The sequence below is a fragment of the Poecilia reticulata genome, chromosome 18 (genome assembly GCF_904066995.2).
Source record: "Poecilia reticulata chromosome 18, P_reticulata-male-v2, whole genome shotgun sequence".
NCBI lineage: Eukaryota > Metazoa > Chordata > Actinopteri > Cyprinodontiformes > Poeciliidae > Poecilia > Poecilia reticulata.
In genome coordinates this window covers 376,114-392,507 of record NC_088847.1, presented here as the reverse complement: position 1 = coordinate 392,507, position 16,394 = coordinate 376,114, and the positions used below count along the sequence as shown (strand labels likewise).

The 16,394-nt window shown below is 39.9% G+C and overlaps 1 long non-coding RNA gene across 1 annotated transcript; it reads left to right on the top strand.

The window, feature by feature from the left end:
- The first annotated feature begins 1,256 nt into the window (after window positions 1-1,256).
- LOC145548656 (uncharacterized) lies at window positions 1,257-16,068 on the top strand. Its single transcript, XR_014084665.1, has 4 exons — window positions 1,257-14,833; window positions 15,017-15,154; window positions 15,263-15,368; window positions 15,461-16,068. It is a non-coding gene; the product is annotated as an uncharacterized LOC145548656 (long non-coding RNA).
- Window positions 16,069-16,394: the final 326 nt, after the last annotated feature.

The following is a 16,394-nucleotide window of genomic DNA, read 5'->3' as shown; positions in this document are numbered from 1 at the left end:
GATTACTGATTATTTCTTGGAAAAGTAACTTAGTTAGATTACTGACTACTTGACTTGGAAAGTAACTAAGTTACATTTAAAGTAACTTTTTTAGTTATTTTCAGCAGCTGCTAACAACAACGCTCCGCCACCTGTGAAAATTACATTGATCTTTGCCAATACTTAAGTGTAAGTTATTTTATAATGGTAACATCAACAATGTGTCTCCACTTATAAGGTTGAACTGAAGGGGAGATTATTTCATGGTTTCAACAGAACAAAAAAACTTTAGTAATTTGTGCATGTTTTTGTGTGTTCCACTATTCTCCACTAAACTCTAAATGGGATTTTAGACCTCCCAGCCCTCCCTGCCCCAGCCTCCAGATTCTGCGTTACGGCCCTGTGTTTGCCGTCACATCACAGCGCACAGAGCTGCTGCTGCAGCTCCACAACTCAGACGGCTCCTGCACAGACTTGTGACATTTATCTAAAATTAATGATTATAATGGCGTTTAGTTGCACAACTTTATGAACACGTTCATTCGTGTCTGCTTTCGTGTTTATTGCTCTGTTCATATTAATCTCGTGTTTGCAGTTTTCTGGAGCGCAACGCGAATACCTTGATATTAACAAAGACACAGCGGGACGGATCATCTGGGAGTAGATGGACCTAGGGTTGCCACCTTTCAGAAATCAAAATAAGGGACGCCCACCATGGCGTGTCACCCTACTTTCATGGGGTGGGATGGGTGCTGCATCGATAGACAACATTTACAGCAGTGATTTTTGTTTTTAGAAAGTGATCCAGAGGGGGCGCTGTGGTAGCGCAGGCGCAAATCACAACCCACATATTGAGGCCTTAGTCATTGTGGCGGTGGTCGCAGGCATAGACATAATGGACCTTACCAAGCTCTGCCCAGAAACGCCCCTCAAAAGTCCCACGTGACTTCATGTCTCACATTAACCTCCTCACAGAGCTAATAGCTTCTTTGGGATTTTTCGTTTCGACTGACTGCAGAGTATTTCTGAGTCGATTAGTTTAGCATTTCTGCCGGATTTTCACAAAATATCAGCCACGACAAGGGAACCAACAAGTTCATGTCATCTTTTTTGGACGACATCAAGATGTTTTAGCCACGCGATGCCTCTAACATTGTGCGAGTTGCAGCTAAATGCTACCAGTTGATGAGGAAAACAGCAGATCCTCAGACCCTCAGCATAAATATAGCTGTGGACAAGATCACTGATGCCTGTTGTTCTTGCAAGGCTGGGTAAGTCGGACATTCATGGTTTAGAGGGTTCGAATGTGCCTAGGACTTATACACGGTACTCGGTGCTAGCGTGGCTAACACGATTACAGTTTAGTAAAAGCTAGCGTGGCTAACACGATTACAGTTTAGTAAAAGCTAGCGTGGCTAACACGATTACAGTTTAGTAAAAGCTAGCGTGGCTAACACGATTACAGTTTAGTAAAAGCTAGCGTGGCTAACACGATTACAGTTTAGTAAAAGCTAGCGTGGCTAACATGATTACAGTTTAGTAAAAAGCCTTTTCAGGTGAAATAAAATCTTTAATGTTTTCAGATACGGTACACATTGCCTATTGATCTGTTCAGCTAACGTAAGACTGTAACAGACAGGCTTCAGGATGTAGAAGTTGTATCGGTACTGCCATTATGCTGTACTTGGCTAAAAGGTTTTCATAATGCATGTGTTTATTATTGACTATTTTTTTTCATTCACTAAACACAAAGAAAGCAAAGCAATAATACTTACACCAGCAGACACTTTGTTCTTATTGATCCTACGACGGTTGAGCTGCAAATGCGGTCGTGCACAAGCTTTGATCCAAGCAAGGCTTTCCGTTTCAGATTTTGGAAATCTGTGAATTTTAGTTCCACAAACACGATCAGGATACCTGACATCGCCTGTACAGATACCCCACTGACGGTGGAGAACCATTCTTTATCGAGTCCTGACGCAAAAACTTTCTGTTGGTCTGCTAGTCCACAATGTACATTAGCATGAGTTTGTGAGCCGGTAACCCACGTGATAGCTGTGCTGTGACGTAAAATGGGCATTAGCCAATGAAAGGCGGGCCCTGTGGTAAGGTCCATATAAAAGTTAGACCCCGCATTGGCTGTTCCGGCGCAGGAAATACGGCGGCCATCTTGGAGCAGTCGTCCCTCCTACTTTGCTCAACCAAAACAACAGAAGATACCTCAGCACTGAGGGATATTATTGTTCGAATCGATGGACTATTGATGTGAGGCTCCACAGATAACATTTCACAAGTAAGATGGACATATTATTGTGTATATTCTTTGATTGGAATATTACTTTACTGTATTTATGTCCACCAGCGAGATACCAGCTAATATTAGCTACAGTGTTTGGTGTAATACGGGTTAAGCTGCTATGAAGGCTAACTGAGATTCTATCAATCTAAAAAAATTAATTGTTCTCTAACATTGACTTAGATTATCTGACACAAGAGCCTATATTAGAAATGAAACAATGTAACACATATTATAAAACTTATTTTATGTGTTATAACATTCACCAGCAAAGTTTACACAGGTGGTAAAGACTATTATTTATATGTAATTCTTTCACTCTGTCAAAAGTAAGATACATCCTAAATCTTCCATTTTTGTTTTGAAGGTTTTCTAAAGACATGATGTGAGGAAGAAGAGGGAGAATCTATAAAGAGAGATGGATTCACTGCAGCACGGATGAATCTCACATCGGATTTTAGACTCAATCTCAGCTGCTGAATCTGAAACATAGATATATCTATATATGTATGGATGTATATACATACATCCATACATATAAACATGTATCCAATATATATTATTCAGTATTAATCATTATTTATTTGTTATTATTAATCATAATTTTTTTGTGTTCGTATAGTTATATAAATATGTATTGATATTACTAAATAATTTATTAAATAAATGATGAACGGCTGTGTGCTTTGTAATATGCTCATCATACATCAATATCAGAATATTCCATTCCTATTCTATTGTTATAGCCACTAAGCATATTTAAATATGCTGAACTATGTATTAAAAACATACTTAAATAATACAATTGTTTATAAATGTAGCTTTGATAGATGTTTGAATATGGTTTCCAGTAACAAAAAAGCGTGTTATGATTGATTAAATGCGTCAATGTGCTGCTAAACATAACGCTGAGTGGAGTGGTGGACCGCTCCAAGATGGCCGCCCTAAATCTCGTCAGCGACAACAGGCGAGAGCAGCCATGAGGGTCTATCCTTATGTTATGTCTATGGTCGCAGGCAGCATGTCTTCCCCCTCTCTCATGACCCACTTTCCTGTCAAACTACTTCGAAATAAAGGCAGCTATAACCAACAAAACCTTTAAAAATCAATAGTGATCCAGAGAGCAATCATTCATACATTGAGTACTCCAAAATTGTACTCCAATCAGAGTAGCACACCTTAAACATGTTTAATTAAGCAAGTGTAAAATGTATTTGGTAAACTGCTCAAGTACTGAGTAACTGATAAAAAAAAAAATCCACCTCTGAATATTAACAAAATACATTTATTTACATTTATTATTTCTTCTGTACCCCTGATGGCCCCCATCTAGAACCTCCTCTGGGCAGAAGGTCTGTGTCTGACATTAATAATACATTAAATGACCACTGAATTAATATGTCAACATTTCTTAATAAAGCAAACAGAAAGCCCTAACAAATCTTTTTAAAGTAGGAAACATTTATGTACATTATTTACTGTTAATCTCTTAATATGATTTGTTCTTCAAATGGTCATTTGTTTTATTTTGGCTGATACGACTATGCATTAAATAAGCAAATAATTGATCATCTAATAATCAAACCATAACTAAAACCACAGTAAGAAACTTAATCATAGCAAAATGTTCTATACCATATCAGCCTCAGGAGATGATTGAGGGATGAAGAGATGCTGATTTCTGGTTCTTTAGGTTCTAACCGGGTCTGCAGTTCCTCTCCTGATCCATTCATAACAGCAGCAAGATGAACACATTTGTTTTAATTGCCTGTATTCATCCTCACTAACATGTTCAGCCTGGGATTTGAGTCTTCCCTCTCATGTCTGTATCTTTATGAGAGGTTTTGGTTCTAAGGATGGTGGAGAATTGGGTTGAGGATGTTTTAAAAAGACCCGGGTTGATAGCAGCTCACCGCGGCTGCGTAGTGACCGTCTCTAGGCAACCACAAGAGCGTCGGTCCGTAGTGTTCTGGGGTCCTTTAGCTCACACCACAACAATTTAGCTGACCTTAATATATCGTGTGTTTTATTTTGGTCATTATTGTTATAGTTATTGTTGATATGTGTGTGTTAGGCGAGTCTGTCTGACATTTATGGAGATATGGAACAAATCGCATCCCGTATCGGTTCAATACGGGATGCAACATTTAACAGCCAAATACGGGACGATTCCATATTTTAAGGAACAGGTGGCAAAACTAGATGGACCTGGAAAGCCTAACTAAAACTACCTGGATGTCAGACAAATTCCAAGGCTTATTATTTTGTCTGTGCTTATTTCCCAGAAAAATGAACAACTTTATGTTAAAAAACAGTTCAAAAGCGCAACCCGCGACTCATTACATTTGCAAGCAACTTTAGAAAAGAACAAGCCCAAAGATGCTTATAATAATTGGACTTGGCGACAGAAACTCAAAATAGTTCCTGTTTTTTACAGCAACAAAATGTGCATCTCGTTTCCATTGTATGTTTCTGTCGCTGCTGATACTGACGCATAGAAACGGTGCGCAGTCCTTGTTGTGAGTCGGGGTTTTGTGTTTTGTATAGGGTTTCCCTTTCCTTCCACCTGTTCAGTTTCTCCACCAGATGGAGCCTTGGAGCTGCTGTTACCAGAGGGCGGATCTGTCATTCCTGTCTTTAAGAGGCGTGAGACGTCAGTCCTTCGATGCCTGAGTGTTCACCTGTAATGGTTCTCACGGCAAGACCTGAGTGCCACTTCCAGTGTCCTTTGGATTTCTCTCATGAGTCTCACGACTCATCTGACCTTTTTCTGGTTCCTACCTCCATGACTGACATCCTACTAGCTCCTCTTCTTCAAGCACCTGTGTTACCTGTCCGCCCTCCAACCTCACAGCTTCCACCATCCAGCAGCTTCCACAAGTATTCATCTCGCTCATCTGGACCAAGCACAACTCAAGCCCAAGCCCAGATCGCTTTAATTTCTCACCCCCCTGGTGGACCATCATCTTCATCACCATGTTCCTATATTCCCCAAGTCTCCAGTAAAAGAAAAACCACAGAAGATCCATTCATTTATAACTGTTTATTTATTCAATAAAACTTTTTTCACTTTTCGTTTTGCCTTCTGTATGTGGGCAAAAAGCCTTCCAAAAACCACGACACTCCTCAAGACGCATAGAGGAAATAAAAGAAAATTTAAAAAGAAAATTGTAAGTCACAGTGATTTGGATAAGTAACTTTAATCTGATTACTGGATTTGATAAAGAAACGTGTTGCATCCAAGAAAGTGGTCCAACGTCAGTAACGCCTTACTTTGTAAGGCGTTACTGACATCACTGACATTATCAAGACACATTATGCGAGACAAGATGGCGCCGGTGTGTGTGGCTGCTCGTCTGTCGTTCTCACATTTGCTTATGTTTGTGTTGTTTCTGACCTGTATCGTCTGCGGAACTGAGTCTCTACTGATGTACGGTCGTAGCACACTTCTGGACCTCCAATCTTTGGTCCAGGATGTGGAGTTTTTCGAAACTGTTGGCCAACACTCCTTGCCCCCGCTTCTGTCGGGGATTCCGAGCCACCTGTTCCGGATTCCTGCGCTGCTTTCACGACGGAGACGTCGTCGTCGTCGTCGTCGCCGCGGTAGACGAGGCGGCCAGCTGGTAAAGCTGAAGTTTTATCTGACGCACTGTTCTGCTTTTACCCGATCATCGGATGGATCGTTTCTGGGCTCTCGGGTGCCTCGGCGTTTCTTGGATCCTGTTGATGTCTGTTTGGTGCCAGTGGTCAGCGTTCAAGCCCCTCTCCAACGCCGTCCCTGCCCTTCCCGGATCAACATACGCCAACGGTGTCTCCAAAACCTGAGACCGCTGTGCCGGGTTTCCAGACCTGTCGAAGCCCAGGATCCAGCTCCTGTCAGGATCGGCCTGGTAAACGCCAGGTCGCTTGTGAATAAAACTTATTTTTCGGGACTTTTTTAGTCACTAAAACCTGGATTTTCTGTGTGTGACTGAGACGTGGCTGAGTGTTGGTGAGTCCAGTGCTCTATCTGAGCTTTTACCGGCGGATTGTTCTTATTTTAATTCACCACGGACTTCGAGGAGAGGGGGAGGCACAGCGACTGTTTACAAACAGGACTACAAATGTAAGCTGTGTTGAGTTTACGTCATTTGAAGTGAGACACGTAAACCCAGTTTTCTGTGCTGTCGTTTACCGCCCCCCCAGATATAATAAGGATTTTATAAGCGGCTTCTCTGACTTTTTATCTGGGATTATAACTAACTATGAACATGTTCTTATTGTTGGAGACTTCAATATACACGTGTGCTGTCCTGATAAGCCTCTGGTAAAGGACTTTTTAAGCCTTCTGGACTCTTTTAACCTGGTACAGGCCGTATCCGGTCCTACACATGAGCACGGACACACACTGGACCTGGTTATTTCCTGCGGTCTGCCTGTGACTAACCTGGAAACCTGTGACTCTGTGTTCTCGGATCACCTGCCTGTTTTATTCAGTGTTAGTTTGACACCTACTGCAGTTAAAACTCGCTGCTGTTCGGCGCTGTCCGATTATTAACCCTTCCACTGCCACTCAGTTCTCTGCTGCTTTTCTTCAGCTCTGTGGATCATCTGACTTCCTCAGCTCTGATACAGAGGAGCTCTGGTCCTGGTTCTGTTCTTCCTGTCAAACCATTCTGGACTCGGTTGCTCCATTAAAAACCAGGCAGCCAAGGATTAAACCTGAGCCTTGGTTTAATGACAGAACTCGTGCTGCAAGGCAGGAATGTCGTCGTGTTGAACGCAGATGGAAAAAGGATAAACTGCAGGTTACCCTTCAGATTTTAAAAGACTGTTGGCGTCTCTACCAGAACACGGTTAAAGAGGCTAAAAGGGAATATTTGGCAAATATAATTTCCTCAAACAGCCATAACTCACGTGTTTTATTTCACACCATTGACTCTGTCCTTAATATTCCACAGAATGCCTGTTTGGAAGCTTCTCCTGACATGTGTGCTAAGTTTCTGCGTTTCTTTATTGAAAAGGTTGGTAGTACCAGGGCTCTTATCACAGCTCCTGACTCTGTTTCGGTCCCTTGCTCTGTTGCTTTCACTCAGTTTGACCTGTGACTGTCTCACTTTTAGAGGACGTGGTCGGCTGCATTAAGCCATCAGGTTCCCCCAGTGATCCTGTCCCTCCACAATTTTTTAAAGATATTTTATCTAGCATAGTGCAGCCTGTTCTTGCAATTATAAATAGCAGTCTGTCCTCAGGTGTGGTGCCCTCTAGTTTTAAACATGCAGTAGTGCAGCCACTGCTTAAAAAACCTGGCCTTGATCCTACTGTTGTGGCTAATTATCGGCCTATTTCAAAGCTGCCTTTTCTTTCTAAGTTTTTAGAAAAAATTGTGTACTGTCAGCTGAAACAGTTTTTAGATGACAATGGCATTCTGGAGGTTTTCCAGTCAGGTTTTAAAACTCTTCATAGCACAGAATCTGCTTTAATAAGAGTTTTTAATGACATCCTTCTTGCATGTGATTCTGGTAACCATGTTGTTCTGATCCTAGTTGACCTAACTGCTGCCTTTGATACTGTAGACCACGACATTTTAATATCGCGATTACATCACATTGTTGGTATTGATGGCACTGTTCTTAAATGGTTCAGGTCTTACCTAGAGGAGAGAACATTTTCAGTGAAAATTAGTGACTCTGAATCATCTGCTGTTTCAATGACTTATGGTGTCCCACAGGGCTCAATTCTGGGCCCTCTGCTTTTCTCTCTTTATTTATTGCCTCTGGGTTCTATCCTTAGGAAACATGGGATTTCATTTCATTGTTACGCTGATGATTGTCAGATTTATTTGCCCCTGAAGCAGAAGGATGTCCATTCCATTAAACATCTCCTGGCATGTCTAGGTGATATTAAAGCTTGGTTGGCCTTGAACTTTTTAAATTGTAATGAAAACAAAACAGAGGTGATGGTGTTTGGACCCAGTGACTCCTCTGAGTCCTCCTCTGTTGACCTTGGACCTTTGGAGGTATATTTTAAACATGTTATTACGGACCTTGGTTTTAAGGTGGACAGTGATTTTAAACTGGACAGCCAAATCAGAGCCGTGGTTAAGTCCAGCTTTTATCATTTAAGGCGATTGGCATCAGTGAAATCTTTTCTTTCCAGGCAACATTTTGAAACAGTGATCCACGCTTTTATCTCGACTCGACTGGATTACTGTAACGCACTTTATCTGGGAGTCAGTCAGTCGCTGCTCTCACGTCTGCAGCTGGTTCAGATGCTGCTGCACGACTTTTGACAGGAACTCGGAAGAGGGAGCATGTGACCCCTGTCCTGGCCTCACTTCACTGGCTGCCTGTATATTTTAGGATTCATTTTAAAATTCTTTTGTTTGTTTTTAAATCACTGCATAATCTTGCCCCGGCTTACCTCTCTGAGCTTCTTCACCCCTACGTACCTTATCGGTCTCTCAGGTCAGCAGATCAGCTGCTCTTGGAGGTACCAAGATCCAGGAGGAAGCTCAGAGGGGACAGGGCTTTCTGTCATAGGTCCTAAGTTATGGAATGACCTGCCTTTGCAGGTCAGAGAGGCCCCTTCACTGTCCACTTTTAAAGTTCGTCTTAAAACCCATTTATTTTACTTGGCTTTTAACTCCTGCGGGATCTAGTTTTAGAGTGTATGTTTTTGTTTTTAAACTGTAAGAGTTTTTATTTTTTTTATTATGCTGTGTTTTAATGTACAGCACTTTGTATCAGCTGTGGTTGTTTTAAAGTGCTTTATAAATAAAGTTGGTATGGTATGGTATGGTAAACATATCTTGGCTTTGTTCTATTCATCCTCTTTCTTTCCTCTCTCCCTGAAGGATAAGCCCTTTTTTGAGACATTGTTCTGCTTGCTTATCTTCTAGCTTTCGACGTTTGGATGCACTCTGCACACTGCAAGGCAGTTCATATTATCGGTGAAGTGTGCGTGACCTATCGCGGTCACCAGGAGGCCCCCCAAGAGTACACTGCTGCTGGCGTTCTCACTAAAACCAGGAAGATCACATCACCCAGGTCTAAAGCCCTTCCACTGACTCCTTGTAGCTCAGAGAATAAACTTTAAAATACTGTTACTAATTTATAAATCACCACGACACATTAAAGATCTGCTGTTGTTGTTTCAACCTTCCTCTCAGATCTTCAGGTTCTGGTCTGATCTGAATCCCCAGAACCAGAACCAAACATGGAGAAGCAGCATTCAGCTTCTATGCACCACAAATCTGGAACAAACTTCCAGAAAACTGCAAAACAGTTGAAACACTGACTGCCTTTTAATCTAGATTAAAAGTTGCTTTTGAAACATAATCAATTAAACATTAATCAACATTCTCACGTGTAATGGTGGAAATTGACAAAATATAATGTGACTGTGTGTTCTTTAACTTTCTACTTTTGCGTTTTTATGATGTAAAACACTTTGAAGTGCCTTGTTGCTGAAATATGCTACAAAAAATGTGATTGTTTGATAAGATCAAAGTGATCTTAGGACCATAACATGTTAAGACCGAGGTCAGGACACTTCCTGACCTGGTCACCCCTTTCTGGGGGGCCAACCCAGGTGAAAAAAAGTATACTTTAGTATATTTCAAATATACTTACATTTGTGAACAGTTTAAGTATACTAAGTATTAAGTGTACTACGTATAAATATATCTGAAGTATATTAAAAGTATACTTGTGCCAATTTCAAAATTAGAACTTTAAACACACTTAAACATAATTGCACCAAAATACACTTTTAATATATTAAATAAAAGTATACTTTAAGTGAACAAAATATATATTTGCCCAAGTGTAAATATACACTTGCTCAAGTATATTTAAAATATATTTAAAATATATTTTGTGACTTCCGGTTATGGCGCTGAGGTGAGCAGACGCATTGAACCAGAGCTCCCAACTAATTCCCCGTTGCCAGAGCTGAATTAACCCTCTAAGACCGATTATTTTATGATGAAAAGGGGAAAGGCATAGAAAAGTAACGTTAAATCAAAACAGACGAAACAGGCGAGAGAATTTCACTATTTGGCGAAGGCATATCTGACCAGCACATAGCTATGGAGGGCTTCAGGCTATCATCGGAGTTATCCACAAAGAGATTGTAGCTATCCGTGCAGACATGAAGGAAGAGCTGTGCTGCTTTCGTGACGACTTCGCCGACATGAAGCGAGATTTAAGAAGTTTCCAAGAGGAGATTAATGGAAAACTAAACGAAATTGTGTCGAACATAAAAAAGAACCTAAAGAAGTCGTTACAACGTGTGGCAGAAATGGAGGAGTGGACCGCGGCAGCGAAAGAGGTGCTGTCTCAAACTATAGACAAACAAGATACAATTCAAGCCAAACTGACTGATTTAGAAGCACGCTCACGTAGAAACAACATCCGTGTGTACGGGATTCCGGAAGACACAGAGGGAGACAATCTGTTGGAATTCATGGGCGGTTTCATTAAGGCTGAACTGTCACTCCAGGATATCGATTTGGCTGTACAGCGCTACCACCGGGCTTTGGGTCCCAAACCACCGCAGAATGCGAACCCCCGCTCTGTGGTGATCTCCTATGGCAGGCATGTCCAAAGTTCGGCCAAATACGGCTCGTGGTCAATTTTCATCCGGCCTGCAGCCTCTGTCATAAAATCAATAACGTCTGGCCCGCACATAGAATTAATATATCGGGCAGCAGTACTGTTGCCTGCATATGGCGTAGCTTACACACTAAATGCTGTTCCTCGTTTACCCACTAGAGGGCAGCAGCTCATGTGACTCTTTCCCCTCAATTTTCTAAAATGGCGACTATCAACAAAAAAAGGAAAGTTGACAGCGAGGGCCGATGATTCAAGGATGGCTGGAAATTAGACTATTTCTTTACTGAAATACGCAACAACTGTGTCTGCCTCATTTGTAAAGAGACTGTGGCTGTTTTTAAAGAGTTCAATGTGAAGCAACATTACCAAACGAGACAGGCTGACATACGACAAGATCACAGGGAAGGAACGCAGCGAGAAACTGAAGCAACTTGAAGCTAATTTAATCTCACAGCAGCGACATTTTGCAAGAGCCTAAGAGTCAAATGAGAAGCTACAAAGGCTAGTTACGAGGTAGCCGCGCTGACCGCAAAGCATTGCAAACCTTTCACTGAGGGTGAATTTATCAATGACTGCGTGATGACTATGGTGAAGAAAATCTGTCCTGAGAAGCAGCAAGAGTTTGCCAAAGTCTGCCTGGCACGTAACACTGTGGCACGCAGAGTTGAAGAAGTGTCATCAGACATCAAAAGACAGTTGGGAGTCAGAGGAAAGGAGTTTGACTTTTTTCACTAGCTTGCGAGGAAAGCACAGACGCCTCTGACACTGCTCAGTTACTTATTTTTTTTAAAGGAGTGGGCAACGAAATGAACGTTACCGAAGATCTACTTGAACTCAAGAGCCTGAAAAACCAAACGAGAGGAACAGATTTATTCTCTTCTGTTTGCGCTGCCGTGGATGACATGAAACTCCCCTGGAATAAAATTTCTGGGATTATTACAGACGGCGCACCATCCATGACTGGTGAACGAAGTGGATTAGCAACACTAATAAGAAACAAAGTAAGTGAAGAAGGGGGTAAAAAGCTGTAAAACTCCATTGTATCATTCATCAGCAGTTCTGTGTGCTGAACATCTCCAATACGAACATGTTATGGAACCGGTGAGAAAGGCTATTAACTATATCCGCTCCAGAGCGCTATGCCACCGTCAGTTCCAACAGTTTCTAAGCGAGATTCATGCGGAATATGGAGATGTTGTCTATCACACTGACGTGAGGCTCAGTCGGGGTTCTGCATTGTCACGCTTCTACTCTCTTAGGCAAGAAATCGGTGAGTTTTTGGCTGAAAAAGGACAACCTATGCGAGAACTAAGTGACCCTATGTGACTGGCTGATTTGGGGTTTCTAGTTGATGTTACAAAGCACCTTAATGTCCTGAACACCAGTCTCCAGGGACCAGACGCAGTCATAAGCCAACTATATTCGCACATCAAAGCCTTTGGAACCAAGCTGCAACTGTTTGAGAGACACCTGTCGCCGACCCAACCCAATACTGCACACTTTTCAGCGCTGCAAGAACTCATGACCAGATTCCCACAGAGCAATGTCAGTGCGCTAACGAGGCGGTAAGTATCAGATATTTCATCTCTGCCTGAAGAGTTTAAACAACGCTTTCGGGATTTTGCAGCCATCGAGAAGGAGATCGCTCTTTTTTCACCTTTCTCCGTGGACACAGATGATGTTCCAGACCTTTTGCAGCTGGAGCTCATTGAGCTGCAGTGTGACGCAGAGAGCCGCGGTCGGCACCAGCAGCTTTCTCTCGCCAATTTTTAACGACAGCTGGATAAGGACAGGGTTCGAGAGATTCGAGCATTTGGTAAAAAAATGCTAAGCTTGTTTGGGTCGACGTATTTGTGTGAGAAGACATTCTCGGTTATGAACTTAAATAAAAGCCCTGTGAGGACACGGCTAACAGACTTACGAGACATCTTGCGCATCATTATCACTGCCTTTGCGCCAGACCTGGCCTATATGCTGCAATCCAGATCTCAGTATCACCGTCACATTAATGCAGACAAGTCATTTGTCATTTACAATTAGTCTCTGAATAAATGTTGTTTTTTAAGATCAAAATCAGTCATAAATTCAGACAAGTTTTCAGTTTTCACTCCAGAATAATAAACTTTTAAAAATCTAATCAACATTTATAGTTATTAATGTCATATGAGCCCTGCACTTGTTGATTATTACTTGCTCATTTCTGTTATTTTATTTAAAGATTCTGTAAATATTGACCTGCCATGGTGAGATATTTTTTTGTGTTTCAAATGTAATTTGCACTCAAGAGTACAATTACTTCTGTTTAACCGTTAGAAAAAAGTTAGTGTTAAAAAAGTGAAGTGAATTGATTATTCAATTGCATATGACATGCATGTTTCAAATGAACCAAAAGACTTGCTTAAGATCGCTGGAATTAAAATAAAAAAGCACAGAAACACAGAATGGCTTGCTGAAATGTGTTTAAATATATTGCTGTTCTATGTAAAGAATGTTTGCCAAGGTCGGCCCCCTACATTTTTAACACACCAAATCTGGCCCCCTTTGCAAAACGTTTGCACACCCCTGTCTTATGGCATTCAGAACCAGGGATTTGGTGCTTCGTGCCGCGTGGAAGAAAAGAGAGATTCGCCTCATCCAGCAGCGGGTTTATTTCGACCAGGACTACCCGGCAGAGACCCAAAAGAAGAGGAAAGCTTACGCCCCTATCAGAAAACTTCTGAAAGAAAAGGGTCTCCGTTTCTAAACCCCGCCGCTAGCTAAGCTCCGTGTGTTTTTTGACGGTGGCCCGATCACATATAGCAGCGCGGCGGAACCCAGGTCAAAAAAAGTATACTTTAGTATACTTCAAACATACTTAAATTTGTGAAAGTACACTTTAAGTATACTAAATATTAAGTGTACTACCTATAAGTATATCTGAAGTATACTAAAAATACATTTGCACCAATTTCGAAATTAGAACTTTAAACACACTTAAACATAATTGTACCAAAATACACTTGGTACAAGTGTATTTTTTTATATAATAAAAGTATACTTTAAGTGAACAAATTATGAATGAATATGTATGAATTTTTAAGTGCCTTAATAATATTTTACTATTTATTAAAATTGCATACAATAAAAAAATTATAATCATGATGTAATTTTTAAGAAAGTATCCAATTTTCAGATGTGTGATGTAAAACCTTATAATCAACGGCATTAGCTCCAGTTCATACTCCAGACCAGATGGTGGCGGTATTGCACACTTTCATTTATTTAAAAAACGCCACAAAGAGAAGAAAAAGCTTGAACGCAGGGAAGATAAGCTGTTCAAATTCGCCATTTTTACTCACATAATATTGCCTTAAAAGTAGAGAGGGCCTTGAAATAGTTACTAATTTTGGTAAATTCAAGCTGGTGACCTAGTCCAAGTTAGACGACAACACAACAGGACAACAACCGATGGAAATGAAATGTGGGTCACAAAAGGAGCCTAGAGGGATGAAGGCTGCTAAGTGTTGCTAGCTGGTGGTAAGTTTGCTTATTAATTATCTTCATTTAATTATAAACAGTGCAGTAAAGATATATAACTTACGTTGGTTTCTTAAATAATTATTTTATCAATTTTATTGTGACTTGTATGATTATTACTATAGCAATCATTCAGCTTCATGTTATAACTGCATTGAGGCTGTTTGTTGCGACTTATACTTTAATTCATAAACTTAACCTGGTTTTAATTAAGCTCCATAAGAGAAAGAGACTTTGATATTGTGAGGTTGTTGTTCTAACTCGTTCATCAATGTTTTTATCTTCAACATATGTTTGCAGTCTAACTAAGCAAATGAAGATGAAAGAGGAAACCAGAGAAATCAGGTGTTAGGAAACCTAAAGACTTTTCTGTCTCAGAAGAAGCTCTGACTCCACCAGATCACCAACCAGCTCTGAGGATGAACCTTCACATCATCTTCATGGTGTAAGTTTGTTTTTGTTTTTTCAATGAGGAGCTAGCTACATTTCATTTTCAACAACAGAAACTGCTGTTACCAACACCAAGTGCTTAATAAACATGATTCATTTCAAGTTAACTGGACAGAATTTCCCCCCTTGTTAATCTAACATTTCTCTTTCATTCATTTTATTTGTTGTTGGCTTTCAGGGCCCTGTGATGGACTGGTGACCTGTCCATGGTGAACCCTGCCTCTCATCTGATGACTGCTGGAGATAGGCACCACCAGCCCCCCTCACCATCCTACAAGGATCAGTGTGTTCAGATCATGGATGGAAAGATTTTAAGGTAGTTTGTCTCCTTAAGTCCACACTTCAAACAGCTTCACAGTTAATGCCAACATCAACTGATTCTATGACATTGCTGACTATTTTTTTCTACTTCTAACATAAACAGGCAAAGAAGAAACCCAGAAATGTTTTTCCACCCCAGGCATCCGGTCCTAATCATCATCTGTTCTGATGATGTCACATATATGGCGAGTCCACAACGTCTTAAAATTGTAAGTATTATTTTTTTTATTTGCCATTTTTCTGTTCTCTTTAAAATACAAATACTTTCTATGTTTAATTGCTCTATTGTTCTTTTTTGTAGGTTTCTGTAAGGTGCAGTGAACGGGAATGTTCTTTCGTCACTCATGTTCGGAACATACTAATAGTGTCATGAAGTGTCATTCAGTAAATAATGACAATTTTAATGAGAATTTGCTGTAAAAGTTGGATGACAAGTGTTATGTTTATGACAGTGTTATGTCAGTCTTATGCACATCCCATCAAATAAAGTGTTACCAAAATGGTAACACTTTATTTAATTATAATTATAATTTTTGTTCTTTATAGTAATAACTTTCATGTTTTTTGTCACATTTAAATTTTCATGTTCATGTGTTCACTTTTGATGTGTAAACTGATAATTTATGTAAAGTTCATAAAGTTGTGAGTAAAACTGGACAATTTTAAAATGTCGGTAATAAAATATTTTAATTACCTTGAACATCTTGTGTAATTAATCTTTCTGTGTAATTGTAGCCTAAAACAATTTAAATACTGCAGTGTAGTTATGCATATAATGTACAAAATAGGAAAATAGGAATTTCATGAGTAATTAAAATTGTACTTTATTAGAAATAGCAGTAAATCAAAACAAAAGTAAGTGTAATTTAAATACATTATAGTAGTATATTTAAAATATATTAAAAGTATATTTTTAATATAATTTTATGACAGAATTAGTACACTCAAAATATGGAATATTTTGGAACATTTCTCTTGAATACTACATAAAAAAAGTATACTTAAAGTATACTAAGTATAACATGAAGTTGTTCCAAAAAAGTATGTTGAAGTATACTAAGTATACTAAAAGTTGTAATTTAATACTATTAAAATACTGTTAAAGTATACTAAGCACAAAAAAAGTTGTTCCAAAATAGTACAGTTTAAGTACATTAAAGTATGGTAAAATTTAGTATACTAAAGTATACTTTTTTTTTTACTTGGGAACGCTTAGTGAAGATAGGATTTTTGAT